Source organism: Corvus kubaryi, unplaced genomic scaffold (genome assembly GCF_017639235.1).
Source record: "Corvus kubaryi isolate FWS band 111438036 unplaced genomic scaffold, C.kubaryi_AGA036_p1.0 split3-73, whole genome shotgun sequence".
NCBI classification, from domain to species: domain Eukaryota; kingdom Metazoa; phylum Chordata; class Aves; order Passeriformes; family Corvidae; genus Corvus; species Corvus kubaryi.
Window position 1 is genome coordinate 15,968,074 of NW_024582091.1, and position 24,533 is coordinate 15,992,606.

A 24,533-nucleotide genomic window follows, 5' to 3' on the forward strand; every position below is an offset into this window, starting at 1 on the left:
GGGCAGCAAAGCTTAGAGTGGGAAGGAGAACAGAGATCATATAAATCCAGAAAAACAGTTGCTCTGTAAAATGAATGACATGTTCCCTTCACTTGCAAAAGCTGACAACAGCAGTTTGCACAGCAGGAGCAACTTCAGGCTGCAGCACACAACCAAACACACAGGGCTGGTCCTTTCTCTTCTTGGTCAAGCACTGTTCATACAGGAGGCTTTTTCTCCCTTCTTTGTAGCTACACACCACTGAAACAGAAAGTATGGGCATATAAATATTGTGTAATTGAATCTTACTCTGCGTACTGTATCCTGTCAGGAGCACTGCCTTTTCTCCCAGCCACACATCTTTCAGCACTTGCTGCTGTGACTCCCCATTAATACCTCCGTCTGCTGCTGGAGTGTACTCACATCAGCAGCTCCTTCCAGCAACAGCACTATTAAAAATAATGAAATGTCAGGTTGTGCTACTGTGCATCTAGATCCATTATGGAAATGTGCTGCAGGACGATAGCAGTCTGAGTCAGTCCTCCATTTGGCTTTCAGAGGGAAAAGATTCAGAGAAAGACATCTATGGTTTTAAATAGCACCTGGGTTCCTGTCCATGGCTCACCTTTGCCTGAGCAGTGCTTCTCCCAAAGGATGTACAGGGCAACACTTTAGTGAAAGAGGTGCCAAACAAATCTTGCTTTTCTTACATTCCTCCTGTCAGTAGACAGAATCCCTGCTATTTTTTTCCACCAGAAGTGTGTGAACTAAAATGAAATGAGAGGAGGTTTTAGGCTCTAGAAGGAGCAGACTAGAGTAAGATTCCAGGCAATTGGGATAAACAGATCTAACAATGTAGGACATTAAAATGTAATGGACACTGTACAGTCAGTTCACTATACTGCCAGACAGATTAATAATATTCTGTCATTACTGATTTCCACTGTAGATAGATGGAGTGTTGGGGAGGGAGCAACTAAATTATGTAAAAGACACAAGGAGCATGAAGAGTCAGGTATCTGGAATTTCCATGCAACATATGTGCTTGAATTCGCTTAAAACAGGCTAGCCTGATTGTACAGACAAGTTCATTTCCATCTATATTATTCCTCTCACTGGGAATTCTCCACCTGCTTCCTTTAAATAATCACATGCTAAATGAGATGAGCCTAAAGGAACGCAGACTAGGAAAAGAGAACACTGCTTGGTAGTGATGGAGTGCGAAATATCTCCAGAATTACATGCAGAAATGTTCTACCCATCCCATTTGATTTGAGCCTTTGCTGGTGTTACAGAGAAAACAAACTTCTGCTTCTCCCTCTGTGATGCCACGGTGTCCCTTGTGACAAGGATGCCTGGGCTGTGTCACTTACCTGTGTGCTGTATTGAATACTCACAAGTGCACACACACACAGGTGGACAATAGGAAAGGGCATATAAAAGATATAAATGGCATAGACAGTGGCACATAAAGTTGTTTCTGAGAAATCTGGGATTCCAGAGGGAACCATCTTCAGATGCTTTTGTAGCTCCAGGACCATGGCCCCCTTACTGAACAGGGCTGACTCATTGCCCATTCACTATTTCTGTGTGTACAAGCAAAGCACCAGAGTTAGCATGGCCCTGCATACACACTCCCTGTATTCCCCAGCCATAGCTGTGAGTAAAACAGACTGATCACATGACAGCCATGAGAAGGAAGCAAAGCTGTCAACTTGTCAGGGATTTTGACTGAGCAACAACCCTCAGCAGCTGGGATGCACCTGGTAGCCCATGCAGATAATCAGGCAACCATCAGCAACAAACACAGTGCAAAGCAAACGTTCCACGCATGCTTGAGAAACACACGATCCATGAAAAGCCCCATTCCTAACAGTGACGTACCTACGCTGGGGTCTGTCATGCCTGAAAGTTTATAGAGAAGAGTGTCAGCTCAGCTTGGGGTGAGGGGCAGTGCTATCAAGAGGAACAGCAGAATCACAGCGTGTAAGGAACTTCTTGCATTATCTGATGGTGGTGGGAATACTTATTTGACCAGCCACAGCTGGACGTATGGGAAGGATTTAATTGCTTGATTACTTACAGCCACTGTTCTAAAACATTAGAACACATTTTCAAAAACTCTGTATGCCTCCTTGACACATAAATTTTCCTGCACTGTTAGATCCAAATATATCCTCAATTGTTGGTGATAAAATCCTGCAATTTAGTGACCCTCTTACGAGGCATTGCCACCTTTGCTGTGTTTTAGGTAATGTGAAATGTTACTTAAGCATTTGTCACAGAAAGGGCAGGAATGGAACATAGGATGTCTGAGCCGAAATGATCTCTGCATAACTTGTTCCAAGCATGTGATCCATGACCCCACAAACTAAGCAAGTTTTCTTATCAATTTCAGCAGGCTTTGGGTGCAACTAAAACTCTTGCCATGAAAGTGCTTGAAAAGACTTCAAATTAACCCAATACAGGCAACTATATCAAATGTCAGACTCAAACAAAATTGTAGCCATTGAGTGTCACCTTCATTTCATCTTCTAAACACATAGTGAGGTACATCCCTATTAAAGGAACTTATTATCCCTTCCTCTATGTATCACCCATCAACATCACCAGTTAACCCTTTGATATGAGCAATGGCGGTGTTTTCAAGCTGCATCCCAAGTCAGTGGTCCATCCCCATTACAGTCAGGCTAAGAACCACACAACATCCCCAGCTAACACTTAAAGTTACAGCAGCAACGCAAAAACACACTGTCATAAAATTTACAGGCATCACAGGCACACCCCCCAGGAAGTGGGATAGATATCAGTAAAGAACTGCTGTAGGATAAGTCAAAGTTTGGGGAAGTTCTCTGGGAAAAGAGTAACACAATGCCTTTATTCATAAGGATTTTATCAACAATAGCTATTGCCTTCCAACAACTTTAAACATGAGCTGCTTTGAGTGCTCAGTGTGAAACTGATTTTGCTTTTTACCACTTCAACCACATTTTTTCTTTTCTGTGTAACTTCTATGTGTTCATATTTTGAATCATAACAGAACACTATTATTTGCCTGATGTCTCCACAAATGTTTTTTATTAAGCTGAGAAGATACAGTCTTCCAAGTTTTAAGATACTGCTTTGGTTATTTCTCATCTAGAAATGAAAATGATTTATGTGCATTTCTTTGTGGTTTGTCAGAATAACACTAAATTACAGAAAAATAAAAGCAAGGGAAATCATCCAATCACTGTACAAGAAGGGACTAAATTGCATACTTCAGTACACTCCTGTTTCAGCAGAGAAACCCTGAGTGTGCTCAGATATACTGACTGCTGTACTGGACTCTTCCCATTCATACAAAATAATTAAATAACTATGATAAGAAATTTGAATGAATTCTTAACAAACTTGGAGTTTAAATATTGACTGGATACTCATCATAAGGCAAAGGGTTTGTAGGAGACATCCTGTTCTGTTCACTTTATTGTGAGTAAAAAAAACTAACCAAGAATTAATTTTAGGTGCTATCTAAACAAGAAATACTTAGTCCTCTGTCAAGAGTACTCTGGTTTCTGTTTGATCACAGTTTAATCAACACTGGGGTCTTTTATCAAGTCCAGACAGGAGCCCCACAACACCTCCTTTACCAATAGTGAGTATACAATTGAAAATCAAAACTAGAGGTACATTTTACGGAGTTTTGAAGCCCCTTAAGCACATTTACTTATTTTTACATCTTCTTCCAAATATATATGCCAGGAAAACTTATATTATGGTTCACTAACATGCCGTCTCTTCTAGAAAACCCTCTAAAACAGCCAACAGAAGTGAACACAACTTCTTCAGTCAACATGCACCATCTTCTCACAGCATCTTTGGGTCATCTGAGCCCTCTGCCCTGTGAAAGAAGAGGGGTCCTCAGACACCGCACAGTGCCTGGCGAAAAGGCACTGCAGCACCATTGCCCCAGGGAAGCTGGGCTGAGGAGGGGTGTGGCAGACCCACATCTCAGAAGGTGAGATTCAGAGGAGTTGAAGCTTGTATGCCGTAGAGGACAACTGACTGGCTCTTATGGAGTCATATGCCTGTGACAAACATCAGCCTTGATGGAGCATGGGTTGGGATATATCATATTGAGATGTCTCTAAAGCATTAAACAAAGCAGATCCCATACAAGCTGTGAGCAGTAAATGAACTGCCTGTGCAAGAATGAGGTTGGGGAGGTGCTACAAGACAGCATCCTCCTAAATATGCCTGCAAAATAACCGAGGGAGAATGACGGAGTAAGGGGGACATTTGCCAAACACTTACAAGTGCCACTGGGAGAGATGGAAAGAACACACCCCGAGTAAGGCACACACATAAGATAATACATGATTGTTTTGAGCACTGCACAAATAAACAAGTCACAAACAGACTTTGCCAGAGCCAGAAGGCGCTGTGCTCGTAGCATGCCACAGACCTTAACACTTTGTCTGCTGGATGTGAGTGGGTTGGGTCTCTGTCCTTTGGGACGTGCTCCCAGACAGGCCTTTGCTGCTGAGCTGACACTGCAGCTGCTGTTTGAAGCAAGGCAGTGCTGACAGCATCAAGCAGCACATCACAGCTCCAGGGTGTCTGAGGTTGCAGTACTGACATGTACACAAAGAAGGACGAGAGAACAACAGCAAACTAATGACCAATCAACTCCTTGCTGATGAGTATGATCCTGCCAAGTTCTGAATTTCAGTAGATTTATCAGGACAGCATTTTTTTAAAGGGCAGCTCTGCTTTTCCCTGCAGAAGTAGCCTTTGTTTATACATCAGGGTCCTAGAACTACTAATGGCCAGGGACCACCCATGAAAAACATAAGCCTGAGAATACTTCTGAGAAGCTCAAACATAAAAATACACATTATTTACACTAGTATTTTTGGTATCATCTGTCAACTGTTCACTACAGAAGCTAATCCAAATAAAATGAGGGTGCTGTTTTGTTAATTTTCTTATGAGGAGTAATTGCAATGCAGTGCATTACTGGGTACTGACAGGACAACAGACCACTTTTTCATAGGGAATTATCTCCTTAGGAAAGTAACAGGGTGTCACGCAGAGCTCAGAAAGAGGCAGCTTTGAGAAAAGAACTAAAAAGGACTGTGGTGTGTCTGGTGAGTCTCTCTTACAGCATCTCATCATAGCCAGTACAAGGTGCTTCAGAGAGAGAGCTGCAAGAGCCCTTAAAATGAGTTTTGAATCACTCTAGTGCTGAACAAGAACCTGTTTTAGCACAGGCAAGAGTGGTTCTGTAGACACCTGTTTCTGAGCAACCTGCCACCACGTAGAGATGGACAAGTGGGTGGGAGCAGCCACCTACCAGTACAAAATGGCACTTCTGGAACCTGCTTGAACAACATTTCTCTATTTCCTCCTAAATTAGCATCATCCTGCTGCCCTGGGATTAACCTGACTGATCAGCACTGCTTTTATTTGCTAGAAAACTGCAAAACAGCTCAGATTTGCCCCCAGCTAGGATTTTATAGGATATGCAGAAAAGTCTCAAGAGGTTCTCAATCTCCACTAGGTCATTGCTACCAGAATTACTCAAAAGAAGTGAGATTCATTTAACTTCACTGTACATATCTAAACGTTAACCATCTTTATCTAAGCGAGTCACCCTGGGCGCCCTTCTGACTCGGTGGAGAGAAATGAGCACCTCCAAAAGGCAGCTCATTTCATCTTCCCGTAGAGGATGCCTAAGATGAATGAGATGAGTTGCCTTCTGGAGGTGTCTATTTCTCTCCATTAGCTGTACAGAGAGCCTGAGGTGATGTGCTTGCACTCTGATGATTAACTCACAATGTCAGAAGCTAAAGGCAGATGAATCCCTTGCACAGCACATCAGCATTTGAGCAGCCAGCCCTGCAGACAGAAGGGAGGGGGTTACAGAGCACAGTCGACAGCCACTGTGGTGGCTTCTTCTAGCACTGCAGAGATGTACCTGGTGACATGTCCAGTGACTACCTAGGAAAGAAATAGCAACCTAAATGCTAAGAATAGGTCAGGAAAGGAGAAGGGCAATACATTAAAGAAAGATAAGAAGAAATGTGTGCAGATAGCAACCAGCCCGCAATTCCCTGCTGGGTGTTTCCTGCCCAAAACAGCACAGCTCAGCACGACCAGTTCTATCTGAATGATCCAGAACTGAAGTAAGACTGTGGTTAGCCCACAAGATGATCTCCCACTGCCTTTCCTTGCATCCACGGTTCTACCATGATGGAAATTTGGTAGACTGAACACATGCAAGCAGACATACCTAAATGCATATGAAATCTTGTCTGAAAGGCATATTCCTTTCCATAGCAAGACATTCATGATATCTGAAAGGAAGCAATTCAGCAGGCTCTACATCATCTACCTACAAATGAAACCACGATCAGGAAACCACTGATCAGGTTTGAGGAGTATTGCTGGGATGCAGTAAGAGATAATCCAGTTATGGTGATTCCTCCCCACCATGTAAACTGAGTACTTGTCCCCAGTACCACTTTGTGGAAATTGAAGAGTCCTCTTATCACCATGCAGAGCTGGGCAGATAAGACACAAAACTCTCCTGAGTACCAGCCTGGTGCCATAATTACTGACTAATGCTGCCTCTGTAGCCTGTCACAAGAACAGTTTTTGGCAGTCATTTCAGCTCATTTCACAGTCACATGAAATTAATTTAATTAGTTTTTAAAATCTAAAGAATAATGGAATTTAATTGACTTAATGTGAAACTTTCTGGGCTGTCACTCCATCCAGCTTCCGATCAACTTGAAATCATTCAGCTGTGAGTGACTGATGTTTGTGCCTTTCATCGAGAACACTTTGTCTCAGTTAAAATCCTTCCTTCCATACTTAATTTTTGCATAATATTGCTTTTATTTTTCAAATCTGTTTTCATTGCCTGGTACCCTGGATGAAGGGCTCTCCGTGTGGGACTGATACAACCACTGCCTGCTTCTGGAAGTTGGTTTTACCTGGGGCTGCAGGATGTTAGGGGAAGATGGGTGAGATGGAGAGTCACTGCCTGGGACACACATCAGAATGGAGTCAGAGAGCAAGTTGTTTTATTCAACCATGCACATATCTAGATAAATACCAATCATGATGATGGCCCTGCTGAAGATTATGGCCCTGTTATGGCTGATGTGTGAACACATATCAGCCTTACCATCCTCCTCCAATGCCCAAACAGAAGTAAGAGATGGCAGAAACTCTATGGAAAGTCTGAGACAGAAATTTTATTCAACACTGATGACCATAAAAAATGCCTGGGAATCTCATTCCTTTGTTGTTCAAAATTTGAGGAGCATATTAGCACATCATTAATGAGATCCAGAGACTTTTGCTCTTTCTCTATGCCATCTTCCACTCTCATTTTAGATCATGGAGCTCTCCAGCAGTCTTGAACACACTTCATCAGAAAGCACCAGGACAAATCTCTTTAGTTTTTCTGTTCCTTTGGTAAAGTGGGAGAGATAGAACAGAGACTTAGTGAATGGATTTTAAACCAACACTCCACATTAAAACACAAGTTTCTAAAGCTGTGCATAATAATACCATTTCTGATTAGTGACAACCTCATTAGACAAAGCAGAGGTTCTTTTACTTCCATTCTTCACTTCTTGTTTTCCTTGTATCCCATGCATACATCCTTCCTTAGAAAAGCAGAAGCCTTCTAAGACTCTCCTGTGGCATTTTTATCCAAATTATTTGGTATGTGGGGAAGCTTCCATCCTACCTATTTTGGTAGAAAATATAGCATCAAAGTCGCATTTGACAAAATTAACATTACTAGTAGAAATGATGTCATTATCAGATGGAACCACTACTTGATTTTTAGACATTGATGGCCTCTAAACTCTCTCTATGGTACTTCCATAGGGTATCTATCACTCTGTACAGTGTATGCATCGCAAAACAGAGCGACTCCACTCCCGTGTGTTCAGACAGCGTGGACGCAACCTTACAATCCCAAAACACGCTCGCAAAACCACATGGTTCTCACTCCAGCCCCGCCTGCTCCAGGAGCGCATCTCCGGCATCGGTCAGCACCGGGTGATCAGGGACGGACTGCGAAGAGTAGGCAAGCCCCAAGCAGGCTCTCTCGGTTCCCAGACAGTCCCCGCATCAGGTACCAGCCCTCGGAAGCGCGCTGTCCGCCGACACCCCTCTCTCCGTGCGCCTGCCCGCACCAGGGCGGGCTGAGCTCCAGCGGGGAGCGGGCTTATCCAGCCCCGCAGCTGGGCTCCAGGCAGGGGGGCGGCTGAGCCGCCCCACGCCCCGACAGGGCAGCGACAGCGCCTCCGGCACGGGCCCAGCCCCCGCGGGCAGCGGCCACGGCCGTGCCGGAGCAGCGGCAGCAGCCGCGCCGGGGAGGAGGAGTGCCGGCGGCTTGGCCAGAGCGGCGGCAGCCGGGGCCGGGGCAGGGTCTCCCCGCTCCGCCCGCCGCCGGTGCCCGCAGCCGCCGTGCCCAGCGGTGTCCGGCGGCAGGCGGAGGTGCTCCCCGGCCGGCGAGGCGGGGGTGGTGCCGCGTTGCCGCCGCCGCGGAGCGGAGCGGAGCGGCCGCATCTTCATCTTCATCCTCCTCCTCCTCCTCCTCCTCCCCCTCCCCGCGGCGCGACCCCGCCGGCTGCCCCCGCCCAGAGGGGCGGGAAGGCAGCGGGCGCTGCCCGCGGTCGAGGCGCGGCCCGAAGGGGCTCCGCACGGCGTTCCCTCACCCGCCCGCTGCCGCCGATAAATCCCAGTGCCGAGGGCAGCGCGGCACTTGGCGGCTGCTGCGCTGCGGGGAGGCGGCGGAGCTCGGGCCCCTCCCCGCGGCGGCGACCCCCAACAGGAGCCGGAGCTCAGGTGAGCGCCCGAGGCTGGGGGCGGCGGGAGGGACGGGACCGTGCGGGGGTCGCAGGGAGCCGCGGTGTGCGGGGCGCCTCGTCTGGCATCCCCCGATGCTGCCTCGAAGGGACCGGCTGCGAGGGGGAACCCCGCTAGCGCAGCAGGATGTTGCCTTATGGTGTCTCCGTGAACCGTGAAGTTTTCCTTCGCGAGCTTGAGGCGGGGTCCCGAAGGGCTCCTTGAGGGCTGCGGGGCTCTGCCGGGGGCTGTGGTGCCGGCGGGAAGCTCGGAGAGGGAGTGAGCGGCGGGCGTATCCCGCCCAGCGCTCCCGTGGTCCCGGCAAGCGGCGTGCTCTCCGGGGTTGTCCGGGCATCCCCAGTATCTATTAGTGGTGCTGTGAGATCGTCGCTAAAGTACCTCTCAGTAGGTAGAAAGGGCAGTGCTCTGCCCTTGGTTTCTCACACCCGAGTCGGGGCTGAATGGTGAAATGATGCACAGGATGTGAAAATAATTATTCTCAGTACTGTACGAGGTATTATGAATACGACTGTATTCCTTGCTTCAGGAATGCAGGTGTTGGACTGCCCATCTACCTGATAGTCCTTGTGACTCAAAACGAGCATCAGGTGGAATCAAGACCTTCGTTTGGCCACAGGCTTTGGGGTCCTTCAGTATATGTACCTAGAGAGCAGAGAACAGGGCTAGTTCATTTTATTGTTTGTAACCAACCTTACACTTCAAGTTTGGGTTCACTGTGACTAAATAATGTGCTATTAACAGCATAAGGCATTTAATCTATGTTTAGTTATTTCCTGGTGGCTGGGAATCTTACAGAAAAAAATCTGAAATGTTCAGTTTCAAAGGATTGGAATTGGCATGTGATTATGCATTCAAATGGGGCTCTAAGTTAAAAAAATAAAGAAAACCCCACCAAATCTGCACCTCTAAGGATGCACTACTTTCTCACTGAGAAACATGTAAGAATAGCAACAATCCAGCAAAGTGCTTGTTAAATTCAAGTGAGGGCTTAGGTACCATGAGCTTCAGTGGAATTACGCAGAAGCTAAAGGCAAGGCTGAAGGCAAACGTGCTTCTGTGCTTCCCCAAACCAGGGCTTAAGTACTGTTCACTGAAGCATTCAGTCACATGAATCACAGTCATTCAAAAGTTCAAGGCAGACCAAATCAGGGAAAGCATGGGCTGAACAGCATCGTCAGGCTGTCTGCACAAAAACTAGGTAATCACCAGCCCTGTGGATTTTTCCTGGGGTTTTTTAGGAGGTCTCTAAGTATAGAGTGAGCTGTTCTTGACTCTGTCTTGAAATGTGAATTACAACCTCATAAGGGCCACTAGCCCTCCATGATCATGGGTTGGCTTCAGCCTAACTTTGCATTTCAGTAATCTCTCAAACTTTGGGACTTGGGAGGGCAGTTTTCACATGATCTGCCCAATTTAAAAAATACAAGCGCACAGAAAATCTCTTATTTGTTAAAACTATGATCTCCAAATCATTTATAAGCACCAAAAGTATAAATTGTCAGGCACCAGATACATAGGTAATTTTCAGGAACTGGAGCATTTGCCAGCATGAAAAAGGACATTATATAATTAGGATGTCCAAAGAGTAGCATTTATTTCTAAATAGCTTGGTTCTTCTGCAAGGTATTCTTTGATTCCTATGAAATTAGAGAAAATTGTACTTAACCATTCCCTGTTTTTCCTCTGTTGACAAAGTCCTGTGCATGCTGAAATCATCTGTATCCTTGAGTATCTTCCCATTCTTTTCAGGATGCAGATAAGCATGCCTGTCTTAAGAGCTTTAATAAAGTTAAGATGCACTTTTGCTTGTATTGTTATTTAACATCTCCAGGAGTGTACAGACAGAAGCAGTGTTGGTTTCACAGTTCTGAGCTTTAGCCTGTTCCTGTTGATAATGTGCCTTTGTTGTTGTTGGGGGCAGTTTTTGGAATTGTTTTATTTTGTTTTCTTTTTCTGTAAAACTCACCAGCTTCACCAAGTGGCCACCTAAGACAGTGAATGTCAGCTTTAAAATTCGTGTTTCCCTGATTGTGGTATTTCTGCTGAAATCCTGGTGCCCCTTGCTGGCAATGGCATTAGTAAGTAAAGATGAAACTGGCAGCAACCCCTTTTCTGAGTGAGGGGTTTGGATTTAGCATAACCTCCCTGTAAGAATGATATATTTAAGACATAAGGATCTCTTCCAGGACACATAGGGAGGAGTCTTGTATATTAAAAAGGGAGAAAAAAAATATCAATGCAAACAGCAAGAAAAGCCTTAAATCAGTTGAAAGCTGTTTGGAGAGTCATTGGTCAAATACTGGGAGTACACCAGGAGAAAGAAAAAGGTCACCAGGCCAAACTCATCTCCATCTAATTACATTAAGTCTGTCAAACTAATCCCTGGCACAGCTTGACTGAAAATATATTTCTGGTTCTCCTTTATAAAGTGACTAGTGTATTCAAAAGGCAAGCACCTATTTCTCCACATGCTCAAGTACGTAAATATGTCTATTTATGAGCAGCCCTCATAAATTCTATAGCATTTGGCCTGTGTAAAATTAAACACCTGCCCAAGACTTTACTTTACTTACTTTACTTCTGCAAACACCTGGTGGATTAGCCCTTCTGAAACTTTTTGCACAGATAATTTTGTGCTCCTGAGAGTTGTGGCAGTAACAAATGTGGGGTCTGTGGAGATTACTGTGGTGGGAAGTTCAGCAGGTGCAGATGAGGTCAGAATTTGAATGTGACTGAGCTGAAGTAGAGATGTGATCTGTAGAAGTGAGTTCAGGAAGGCCAGGTAGAGAGCATCATGCTGAGCTGGGAATAATCTGCTGCACAAATGTACTATGGGAAGCAGCTTGCCTGGTAGCATTTTTACAGGAAACAAAGCAGTGCTGAGAGAAAGCCAGACATCTCACAGGGCTGCACAAAGAGGATTGCGCCCTACAAAACATGGTGGGATTTGGTCCCACAGCTCAGCGATGGTGGGGTCTTGGCTGAAGGAGTCTGCCACTTGGGATACAGCTGTTCAGGGTGAACTTCCTGGTGAGGGTGCAGGGAGGGGTTTAAAACCGTGGTCATGAAGGAGATTAATCAGGCTCTTTAACCTCAAGAGTAAACTGAAGCAGGACATGCTTGTAGCCTCCACATTTACAAGTCTGCTCCAAAAGGGAGGGAGCTAGCTGCTCCCTGTGCAGCCAGTATGGGCTCAAGCCACCCTGTAACCGTGGTGTTGGACTGCTGGGAAACTTCCCATAGGGAAGCAGCAGTTGTACTCCTATCCAGACAAGGAAATACCCTGAGTCACAGGGTATATCCTTAGGTATCCTGGGCTTGGGTAGGACTTGGCAAGGGCACTTTTGTAACAGGGAGCTACTCTGACAAAGGGATATTTTTCTTTAGTCCCATGGAAAGAAAAGTCATCTCAGGCAAAATAGTTTGGGCCTCTAAATTATTTAGAAACCCAATAAGCAAATCCATCAGCCCCAACATCTAACTCCTTTGCTCACGTGGAACTACCCTTTTCCTTACTGCTTCCTCAAATCCAGAATGGGAACAAGGAGTCAAAATGCTGAAAGTAAGGCCACCCTATTGAAGACAAGGCTTAATCTTACACATGGCAGCTGCCAAGGCTGTGGCTGCTGCCCGGGGCTTTCTAAATGCCAGTTTTCCCTCTGTTGTCTTTGCTGGCTGGATCCTTTTGCCCAGCTGGCAGCTTCTTGGCAATACAATAGTCTGCCTGCTTTCCCTGGACCCACAGGGAAATGCCTCACCACCTGACTGCTGAGGCCAGGCCATTCCTGCCTCTGCTCTGGACAACGATCCATGTTGCCAGAGGTTCCTTCTCCACCACTTATAAGCACCCATTGCTGGGCACTTCCCAAAAGGCCTGTGGGATGTGGGGTGCAGCCTCTGCCAGCTCAGCCCCATTCTTGCAGAAAGATGCAAGGGGACATCTCTTTTGGGAGCAGGCAAATCAAGTATTTGTCTGTTGCAGAAGCTCATAACAAAGTTGCCTTTAAGGGTCACCCATGTTCTCCCAGGGGTCTGTCTGGGATCCTAAAAATGAAGGAGTTTTTGGTAGCACCAAAAGCATCACTCAGTCTCTGCGGTACTATCAAAAATACGCAGCAGTACCAAATCAGCAGCTCATCAAACACAATTTAAAATGTATAAGGGCAGCGTATTGCTCGTCCCCAGCATTGTCACTTGGTTACTACCGATGGAAACCCTGCTCCTTTACACTTCTGGCCAAATGCCATGGCTTCAGCCTGGCAGGGAACAGGTGCACTGAGACCTTTAGTACCACACTTGCAGAATTATCCCTTTTTTCCTGCAAGACTTTCCAAGTTTGGATATCCTGGATGAATACCATGCTGACAGCTTCTAATTATGCTGCTGGTTGATTTACCAATTTATCCTCTTTTAAGAGCTAGAAGTCATGGAAGGCCACGAAAGATCCCTTTCCTGAGCCCACATCTCAGATGAAGTGGCATCTCTTTGGCAGAGCCTTTCAGAGGAAGGGAGTAACACATATCCAGTTCTCCAGGATGGACAGCCCCTTTGTGGGCTCCCTGAGCCCTTGACTGTTTCCCGTTCCTCGAGACACCCTCTTTTTGCCTCTGGGTGTTTTTGCAGCTACCTGTGCTGTGGCAGCATCTCATCATTTTTGACTTTCAGTCCAAGGCCCAAATACACTATCTAGCTCCAGGTCCACCTCCTTTTTAAATCTATTTGGAAAGATTTTGGTTTATACTTATAGCATAAGCAGCAAAAAAAGGAGAGATATTTATAGAACTACACATTTATTTACTTTGAGATTAACTTATTCCTCCCCACAAGCTAAATTAGATAGATATTCCTATTAAGGTATTAGTGGTTCTGGTTTACATTTTTTGTTTCTTTTTATAATCAAGCAGGCCAGGCTACCTGCTACCCCAGGGAGCACTTGCTACCTGCCTTGCTGTTCTGCTCTTTTCTCCTTTTTTTTCTTATTTTTTAATACCATTACATTGCAAATACTCATATAAATACCCATTTCAAACTAGGATAAGAGCATACAAATGGGGTCCTGCATAGGAAAATGCTCCTGAGCTGTGTCCCATGGGCTGGACCCTGTGCTGCTCCTGTCTTCCAGTGTCTTTCCTGTAGGAGATTAATTTGAAGCCAAGCATATAAACTGAAAAGTACCATTCAGAAAGATTTATGATCCTGTTTCATTAGGGATGCATGTGTGGAATTATTCCCTGCCTGAAAGCACTGACTCAGAGCTCACATGTAAATTGCCAAGATAATTCCACTATTCCATGTTTCACAGAATTGAATGTTCTGTGCCTTGCTTCAAGTGTTTTGTGGATGAAAATCTTTCAATTTTCTCCTAGAGAGAGTTTTGTAGACTGTTGAGCTATAAGCATGTTGTCCTGACTTGCAAACACACAATGATTGCTAGTCAAATTAATATCTTAATTTTAAACTGAACAGCTTCCCATCAACACCACTCTGTTCTTGCAGTAATGCTTTGGAGTAGTAGCATTTCCCATATATGTGAAGCTCTGCATGAAGGGAAATACTTGGAACTTAGCAAAGCTGTATCCATGTGGTGTCTTAGCTTCATATCCCAAAATATCCAAAGATGCAAAACCTAAGTTGGCTGCCAAGCAAAACCTTGTCATGAGTGTTGGTGATCATAATACACACGCATGATTCACGTGTTTACACAGCAGATAATTTTGATCCATTTACAATGGCACTTCATTAAGGGATGTTAAAGCAAAGTGCTTTTTGAACTGCTGAAATAGGTTAGTAGTTAGCATCCAGTTTGGAAATTGAGTGAGGTCTGGAACAGGTTACAAGCAGGCACACATATGTTTTCTTTATTGGATGTTTTGCAACTGATTCTGCCAAACTTGTTAGGGTCAGAACAGACTGACCAGAGTGAAGTGGCCCAGCTGGGTACACGTGTGCACCCAGCTCTCTGATGCAACTTGCTGTGTTAGCTGTCACTGCTCAGGTGGTTTTCCATACAATTCATGTTCCCCTGAGTTGTGACAGTCAAATATCCACCTTTCTCTTCCTGGTGAGACTAATGCCTTTTTAGCTCTCCTATTTCATAGGCCAGCATAAAGCAGGCAAGTGGTCTCACAAAGCTGTAAATATTTGATAAAACTGCTTTGCATGGTGTGGGTGTGAACTTCACAGTGTGGAGACAGCTAAAAACCCAAGTATGCTGTGCATTATCTTCTAGAATTAAGAGCCCAGGTTATCACTAGTTTTGTTCACTGGACTGAAAAAAAGATCTGAAATTCCTGAATAATTGGACAAATTATACATTTGGGGCTGGTATGAATAGAACACTCACCTGAGTTACAATTGCACTTTCCTGCTGTATGTGTATATGAGCCTTTCTCTGGGCTGCATTTCACCCAGCAGCTGTTTGCTGAGCCTTAGGAGAGCTTTCAGGGATATTAAAATACACAGTGTTCCTCTGAAAAACAGCAATCATCTTGTCCACATTGGAATTCCTCCCATGGGTCCTCGAAAAACTCACTTGGACAAGGAAGGGCTGGGGGAGGTCTCATTAGCTCTTTGAGCCTTTTGTTATTAAGGAGTCTCTGGTCTCCTTTTTTGAATATTTTCCAGTTGTCAGGTAACATATGGACACAGAAGAAAAATCCTCCTCTTACAGAGGAGAACAAAACAAACAAACAAAGTGAGTAAAAAATAGTAATAAACTCTTATTATAGTATGAGAAATAGTAGTTATCTAAGATCCTTACAACTTGTGCTTGAGGAAGACTTTCCTTGATAGGACTGTGCTGCCTGGCTGAGCCTCAGTGGGATCTGAGGGGTCCAAAATGCTGTTTGGGCATAAGGGCAGCCAGTCCTAGCTGCTCCTTCTTGTGGAGACATTTGGAACAAGAAAGCAGGGAAATTTCTACACAGATTTTTTATTATTAAATAATAATTAATAAATAATATAAAACAAGCTCTGCATTTAACCTCTTAGTTAAGTTGGTCTCTGTCCTGAAGAGTTTGAAGCAAACACAGTTTCTCTTCTCCCTAGTAGCTGCAGAAGTGTCTGTGAAAGACACACAAAATGGAGAAATCTTGCATTAACTGCAATTGTGTCAAATATGCTCTGGAACCTTCTCATATTAAATGGAAATTGACACTTCTAAATGACTTAGCGTAGTCCAGTTGTCTCTTTGAAAAGGCTACAGTATTTAGTGTCGAAATACCAGTTTTCAGTCACTGTTGGTTTTAGCCTCTGACTTATGATTAAACATATATACTAAGCTTCTAAAAATAAATACATATCATACAAAAGTAAAGCTTTTTTGTTTCTCAAGTATTTGATAATAGAAGAACTGTTTGCAAACACTTCACAAAAAAAAAAAAACACGCACAAAAAGAAGAAAGGAGAAAATTTATCATATTTCATAGAGAAGGAAAAAACACATAAAGAAAAGTAGATACACTACAGACTTAAGCACAGCTTGCTTTGAGGCAAGTTTGATGTGTGGGTGGGTGATAAATATACTGGGATTTACTGGTGGAGGTACTTGTAACTGTTTTCACTTGCTGTCAAAAAGCACAGCGTGGATGTTTGGAAACTTACAATCCTGCAGTTCCTGTTAACTGCTCCTGTTAATAACTGCTAGCAGAGAACTCTGCCAATGCTGATGAAGAGTAGCCAGAAGAACAAGTGAGAACATCCTGGCCAAGCCCTAGGGACATCCAAGTTCAGGGAGGGAGATGAGCTTGAGGCTCATGCTAAGGCGCAACTTAGCATTACCAGGAAAGCTTAAATCTAGAGTATGGGCAGGTCCAGACACCAGGGCCAGCAGAGAAGTAAGGACTTGGCCCAGTCACAACAGTATATTGGAAGAAAAAATCCTGCCAATTTTCTTGAGTCCCTGCTAATCCACTGTACATGTTCTGGGGTTTTGTTCATATCCCTTAGGCACTGTGATGCCCACTGGAGCCAGTAGAGGTCTGGGAACTGCTGAGAATGTAAGTGAATTTTTAATATATAATCAGATAGGGAAGAAAACATTACTTAAATGTCTTCCACTCTGTATTAAAACATTTAACTTTTCTTAAGCCCGTTTTCTTTACTCTTTGGCTGCTGAGGAAGTTTTCTAAGGTTAAATCCTATTATCCTGGCTCCTTTATAATTTGGGGAATTCAGAAGGTGTGTCTAGATCCAAGTGCAGGCTCTTCCCCAAGCTATTCATGTGCAAAAGAGCTTTTGCATTTGTATATGAGATCCAGTCTCGTATACAAATGCATTTATTTAACTTTAAATGATCCTGTTTTAAACTAAAACATTCATTTAACTTTAAATGATCCTGCAGCTTTTCCTCATGGACAGAGTGAGCTGGCAGTCATCACCATCTGCTGGCCACACTCAACACCATTCAGTAAGGCTTGTGACCAGGGGACAAGTATCTCACTGCTCCTTTCTGTATTCACTCTGGCTGTCCCTTGCCAGCGATTCTGCCTGGGCATCTGAGGAGGACTGGAAAAAAAAGGGATTGAAAGGGTGGTTCCAGAGCAGCCAGATTCAAATGATGGGGAGAACCCAGAGAGTCTGCAGCCTTAACTAAAGCAGTTTCCCACAAGTGAATGTCATTGAGTTACATCAATCTCCCACGCTTCACCAGTGCTCCAGGTGTGACCAGCTCCTGTGTCACTGATCAGCCCGATACAGGAACATTCCCTAATACATAACAGGCATGTTCCTTAAAATGCTCATGGCTCTCCCTGCTGTGCAGCTGTGCCCTGGGACCTCCAGATGCACCACTGCCAGAAGCAAGCAGTAAAGCTGTTACCACACAGGCTTTGGAGCTTGAACTTAGAATGGAAAATTTAAAATGCAGAGGCCAGCATTTATCTCCTCTGGTGGTTTAACTTTTACAGCACAGCTTAATTTGATCTTCTCTTTTTCACATATAGCACATTCTAGTCAGCCATTTAATAAGAAATTCACCTAATGTTAAGAGCCACAGTAAAATAGTCTTTATTTACTGATAGATTTATAGCCCAGGAGCTTGCAGACAGCACTGTGTGAGCTGTGTGATGATTTTAATGGGTGAGCGGCATTTTCATGGATAAAGTTTCCATTATTTCATAACCAAGCTATTGCTTTCTAACCGGGCACGCAATGGGCATTATTCAAGAGGTGGAGGGGAAAAGATATCTTTCTTTCAGAAATTATATTTTGGATGCATGTAATAGCTCTCTTCTCTATGTGTTTAATTCATGATACTGATGATACCATGGTTTATTTTCAGAAAAATGTTTTTTCTCTGGAACTGTCTTATAAAATAATGTTTTTTAAATCTTGTATTCAGCAGGAAAGCATGGGGGGTTTTTTTGTTTGTTTGTTTCGGTATTTTAGGCATTAAAAAATTAATTCAACAACAAATATCTTGATGGCACTTTTAATGTAACAACCTTTAAACAATTTCACTATCCAGTACAGCAGTACCAACACTGATCTAATTTTGGGCCATTTTAGATAGTGTACTTTTAAGCTGTTCCATGAGGCATGAAATCCTGCATGTGTAGTTCAAACTGTGTGCAGTACAAGGCTGAGTGATTCTGCGTGATCATGGAAATATTCTGAAAATCAACCAGTCTGAATTTTCACTTATGCTAGACTGGTTTTTGGCAGCTAGAAGGTGGGGAGCGGGGGGGAGGGGAGGAATAAAAGGATGTTACAGGGCTGAAAGGAGCTTGAAGTGTACAATGCATGTAAAAGTAGACCTTGGGCAGCAATTACCAGCCAGATGATGGCAAGAAAATCATCAACAGGTTATGTCTACTGATAATTGCCACATCCTGGCCATCTAGCCATGCCTAAAATCGTGGAGTTGAATTACCAAAAATTCCTTGATGGTTCCTTGCATTCCTGCACTGAAGTGTCAATGCACAGAGATCTAGGTAGTCATTGGAGAGATCTAGGTAGTGAGTGCCTCTTGTGCAATCACCACTGCCTTCAGAAATGTCCCTGGATAACTGACTATTAATAGGTCTCAAAAATGGTGTCTCTTTACCTAATACCGTCAGTACCTCAAAATTTGTATTCAATTTCTATTACAAACCTGTCAGATGTGCTAAAAAATAGTGCCCCAAATTGCTGATTTTTGTCAGCTTATTTAGGCATAAATTTCCCTTGAAGCCATTTTCCAGGACACTTTTGATCCTTCGTCATCAGTTTGGGCAGATGTGTTGATGCATTGCCTACTTCCAGTTACCCTCCAGTTTTTGTGCCAGCGTTTATCCCTGGTTGCATTATCCTTTGCACTGAATTCACACGTGGATGTAGCCAGCACCTTTGGAAAGAACCAGAATGCCTCTGATTGTGTAGAGATCTCTACACCTTCACCTGTAGACCCTTTTTCTAAATCAATGTCATCCAGGCAAAGAAAAATGCTTCATATGACTCAAAGAAACCTTGCATTTTTCTGACATTTTGTGTTCCCAACATAACCTAGCTAAGGAGAAAACCATGACTTATGGTTTGATGGGGGATCAGATGTGAGGTCTCTTCTCTTAGTGGTACCTGCAAACTCTGTTAATGTCCCCAGAAGTGAGATATATTTAACATCAGCTTTTTTTTTTTTTTTAAATGGCTGTTACTCCAATTACTAGAAAGTCTTGCTGTTGTGTATACTGCTTCTGGGACTACACAAAGGAAAGGGCCTGGCTTTGGTTGAAGGATAAATCCTGCTGGTGAACTTCAGCTGGACCCTCTGGTTCTTCTGTTCTTGAGGTTTCGCAACGCATCGTTTTTCCAGGACGTTCAGATAGACAGCAGGGAACTCAGTTCTGATTTTCTTCAGCCTTCCGACAATTCTGAGTTTGGTGAGACTTTCGAGCACCCCAGTATTCCTTAAACGTTTTGGTTGTTTTTCAATTTCCCCTAGTTCTATGATGCCTGGTCACTGTTTGCAGGCAAGCAGCAGCACCACTCATCCCCCCAGGGGGAGGGAACCAGTCCTGACAGCCCAGCCATGGTAAGAGGAGACACAACTAGCATGTTGTCTGAAAACTGCTCATCCAGTTTCTCTCTCGTTCTTTGCAACCTAGTCAGGGAATATGCAGGATACCACAAAGAAGCACTCAGGAACAGAGTAAACATTGAGTAAGGGAATATTGCTGGAACACTTCAGAGCTGCTGTAGTTGTGTAGATGATGTGCTAATGCCCTTCATTTCTAGCCAATGCTTTCTCTTGAAGCACAAGGAGATGTTTCTCTTGATGTGATCTGTCCAACGGCCTGAGCATACCACCTCTCTTGGACTTAACAGGCTAAGAGACTCAAGTGAGGCAGTCAACTGCTTTCCTTCAGTCTAGGAGCCAGGACCAAACAGAAACCTGTACAGAAGGCATATGGAAGCTGGAGGGAAAGCATGTTGCCCCTGTCATGAGCTAATGACAGTGAGACAGGAGGGGAGAGAAGTTTCCCACTAACAGGCAGAGCCTCTGAGCTCCCATTTTTAGCCCAGTGCATGTTCCCACAGCCTCACACAGGAGTGTGGGGAGAGGATCCCTTGTTCCCTGTCCCAGCAGTGAATAGCTAAACCAGCAACCACCATTAGACAGCTTGCTTCACGGATGCTTGCTTTGTTCTAGCTGCATGTTCCTTAAAATGAATTATTAAAGACTGTCCAGAAAATTTTTACATGTTTTTCTGATTTAAGGGCATCAAATTCAGCCACTGTAGCTTAGGTAGTGCTGGTTTTGCTATTTCCCTCAATTCCCAGCAGAAATTAGGCAGAGGATCTGGGATTCAGATGTTTGAGATTAATGGGACTGCTCAGGTACCGAAGCAGTGACAAAATAGAAAGTTATTCCTAGTAGAAAACGTAATTAGTGCCTTTCAGATCTTCAGTTTGACAGTAGCACTAACATCAATTATTCTCTGTTGAGAATATTCCATTTTAACAAGGTTCACTGTAATATCATCCTTTCTCAGTAGTAATCGGAAGAAAGAAGGCCTTTTCAAATCATTGTCTTGCTACCTCGAGATTTTTAACATTTAAGCCTCCCACTTATCAGCTGATGCCTTGCATTGACTTCAGCACCTTAACAATTCCAATACTCTCAAGCGTCTGGAAATGAACTCTTTTTTTTTCCTCCCTGTTTTTTTTTTTCTGGGAAGAGTCTGCAGAGAAAATCAACAATGTTTCCAAGCTAAAAGATATTGTCGAAAGTAATGTTAAAATCCTCAGTGTGGAGGAAATACGTCAAAATAATCTGGCAAAGCTATGAGTCTGGGTCTCAGGGTGAAAAGGTAGTGCTACTGTGTTGGTTTCAGCTTCATCAGGAAACTTTGTCAGCTCTGGGTCTCAACTCTGTTCCTGCAGGTCACAGCAGTTCTTCCAAGCAGAGCATGCCATCCGCAGCTTCTTCCAAAGGTATTAAATTATCAAACTCTGAATTCCTCAGGTGCAAAATACGCTTTTTTAAGAGTGGTGTTGCTGCCCTAGTGCATGCATCTTGGGGAGTTTGGCAGAGCCTGGTGCAGTTTGTACCGTTTGGTTTTCTCAGGCCAAGGACATCCTTCCTCCAAGCCAGCATTCCTGATGAAACCTCACAGCCCTATGCAGAAGTCACACTTAGTTTCTAACCCTGGTGTTGCCTCTACCATTTCACCATCTATAATCCAAAAATCGCATCTCCAATTTAGCATCATGTGTTTGAGACTGTTGAAACATGCTTAAGGAGATTTAAATGCACAGCTGTGTGACTCAATCCCCTAGATAGGTTTTATAATCAGCCTTTATGCATAGCTCCAAGTTATTTTGAATAGAGGACTGCTGAAAATAACCAGAAAAAAAATTAAAGAAATTTTAAATGATCTCTTTTCCCACACCTCCAGATTGAGATACTCTGTGGTTAAACATCTCTGAATAAAGCTGTTCTAAATTAAATACCGGCTTTGGTGGTATAGAAGATGAAGCTGGCAATAAAAAATACATAATATCCCATCAAGATGTTGAAGTCTTAATCCAGAACACAGTGGGACTGGTGTGAGCTGCTGTCAGCACACCTGGCCACAGTAGCTGTTTCACGGAGTGCTGTACCCTGATATGGCCCCTTTCTGCCTACCTCGATTTGCTGTTCAGATTTGCAGGGCAGATTTCCAGCTCCTTGCCCAAGTGACATCTTGGGAGGTGGTGGGACAAAATTAAATCACTGTTGTGACACAAAGAGTAGTGAGGGCATGATGAAACCAGTGAAGGGTCTGGAGCAAAAGGGTCTTATGAAGAGCACTTGAGGGAGTTGGGGGTGTTTAGCCTGGAGAAAAGGAGGCTCAGGGGAGACCTTATCGCTCTCTACAATTGCCTGAAAGGAGGGGAATGTTGGTCTTTTCTCCCAAGTAATAAGCTAGAGAACAAGAGGTAGATGCCTCCCATTTCATCAAGGGAGGTTTAGATTGGATACTGGGTACAATTTCTTCCCTGAAAGGGTTGTCAAGCATTAGAATAGGCTGCCCAGGGAAATTGTGGAATTGCTGTCCCTTGAAGTGCTTGAAAGCCATGTAGATGTGGCACTTAGGGACATGGTTGAGTGTTGGACTTGGCAGTTCTGGGTTGATAGTTGAAATGGATGAGCTTAAAGGGCTTTTCCAGCTAAACCATTCTGTGATTCTATGACTGCCACAGCTGGACAACATCCAGCTTCAGCCCATGGGGCCTCCAGAAGGGTTACAAAGTTGGGTGTTCTTTAAGGGCTCTCAGAAAGCTTTGGGTTCAGCAGGGAAGTGGTTCTGCCTCTGGAAAAGCAGAGGGCTCCTGCAGAGATGTTTGCACCTGGCTGCTGTAGTATGGAGGCAGTCCAGTTGTCATAGGGACTTAGATGAAAATGAAAAGGCATATTTGAATCCAGTTGTGCTGAATACTTTAACTTGATTATTTGAAACATTTATAATGATTCTACTGAAACCCTCATTTTCATTGATGGGGTTGTTTTTGCAAACCATTAACAATTACAGGTCACCTTTGAAATGGAAACATCTTAGAATTTGTTGCAAAAACTTTTTAAAAGTAATTTATGTCTTGTTTACTCTGTCATCAGATCATTTCATGTGCTAATGCACTGGGAATGTCAAGCTGTGCTGATAAGAACAGTTTTCCTTCTATTTGTTGTTACTCCTATGTAAATATAATTAAGGCAAAAAGTGTCTTGGGGGGGTGCCTGATCACATGCATTAAGTCAGCTCCCTTTTTGCCTCCTAAGGCAAACACACCCAGAACTGCAAGGTCTCTGGGAAAGACCCAGGGCTTAGGGTAGGACCTTGCCTACTTGCCCCTGAGCCTTCATCTGTGCTGGTTCTATGCAGGAAATCATGGAGGGTGATTCGCAAGGAACTAAATACATGTCTCATCTTCAGCATGGCAACAGATCCAGCAACTGCCTCTGGAAGTACTGTCACATTTCATGTTAGGTTTGTGCTGAAGGCGTTCTGAATTTAGGTTTGTATTGCAGAAAGACTCCAGCAAACACAGAGTCTTGGGAAAAGTGAGAGTGGGAGATTTGGGAGTGATTATTCCAAAATTAGTGTGAAAATTGAAGTCTTTCCACTATCTGCCAAGAGTTTTGTGTTAGACTTGTGAAAGAAGGTCATGGAGTGGTATCAGGAGCACGTCTGCGTCTCAGAACCGGAGCCAACATGACAGGAAAGCTTCCATGTAGCAGAGGGGAGAGTACACAAGGGCACACTGAAGACATCCAAGATGCAGGGGAGGACAGTCTTTGAACACAACTCTATCTTAAGGGTAAATTTTGAAATTTTCTAATTATTCTCTAAAGCACCACAGGGAACATGCAGTATTCAGTGTGGCTCTGGCTGGGCATGAGGCATCCGAAAGATAACTTCATCCATCTGCTGGAGCCTTCAGTGTGTCAGAAACCAGGCACGCAAGAGGGTGGCTTGATCCCAGACTACCTAGCAAACAGTCATTCGAGATACTCTCACCATACAGACAGTGATTTAGGCAGTGGTCCATGCATGCAGATGACCCCTACAAACCAGACTGGTTTTGATTAAGTACCCAAGAGTGGTTTCAGATACCTTTTCAGATAAGGAGCCTAGTATGACTCGGTCAAACCACTCCATCATGACACCATGTAATTTGAAGCATATAATTTGACACTATGTAATCCATCAGAGTTCATCTGTCTCAACTAAAAGTGACTTTTGTGCATGGATATATGAAACCCTAATGCTGTCCCATTTTCCAGTTCCTATAAATTAAATGTGTTCAGTAGAAGACTGAGAATATATAAGCGAAAAGATCAACTCTCTGCCCTTTTACACTGGCAAAAGGTTGTAGAAGACTACAATTAAAAGGTAGTCGTAACTTGTTCCACAGAAGAACCTCGGGTGAACACAATTAGAAAAAGAGAAATAATGGTACATTGCCTCTGTATGATGGAACTGCAGATGGACAGTGAAGTGTCAATAACTTGAAGTGAGAGTGGCTGCTGTTGTTGCTATTTTTTTTCCAAGCTACTCCAACATCCTGTGCCAAATAATTTCAACAGCTTCCAGCTATGAGGAAATACATAGGCAAAATTTACTGCTGTAAGCATATATTCAAGAGGAGGATGGAGTAATTCTCTGTGCTAATCACTGTTCTGTCAGCACGCTGTTGAGTTGTGAGTGTTCACTGGATGA

The 24,533-nt window shown here is 43.9% G+C and overlaps 1 protein-coding gene and 1 long non-coding RNA gene across 3 annotated transcripts in view; one reads left to right on the forward strand and one right to left on the reverse strand.

Annotated features, from left to right (window-relative positions):
• Positions 1-7,030: 7,030 nt before the first annotated feature.
• LOC121659151 lies at positions 7,031-7,951 on the reverse strand. Its single transcript, XR_006014180.1, has 2 exons — positions 7,546-7,951; positions 7,031-7,444 (listed from the first exon to the last, which is right to left on the reverse strand). It is a non-coding gene; the product is annotated as an uncharacterized LOC121659151 (long non-coding RNA).
• A 66-nt stretch (positions 7,952-8,017) lies between these two features.
• The window catches only part of HTR1E (5-hydroxytryptamine receptor 1E), a 39,036-nt gene continuing 22,520 nt past the window's right edge, over positions 8,018-24,533 (forward strand). The window contains exon 1 of one of the 2 annotated variants that reach the window (XM_042017004.1): positions 8,018-8,119. The gene's annotated coding sequence lies outside the window, so the exon portion shown is untranslated. Of the gene's footprint in view, positions 8,120-8,751; positions 8,836-24,533 lie in introns of those variants that run through there. The other variant, XM_042017003.1, reaches the window with a different exon arrangement.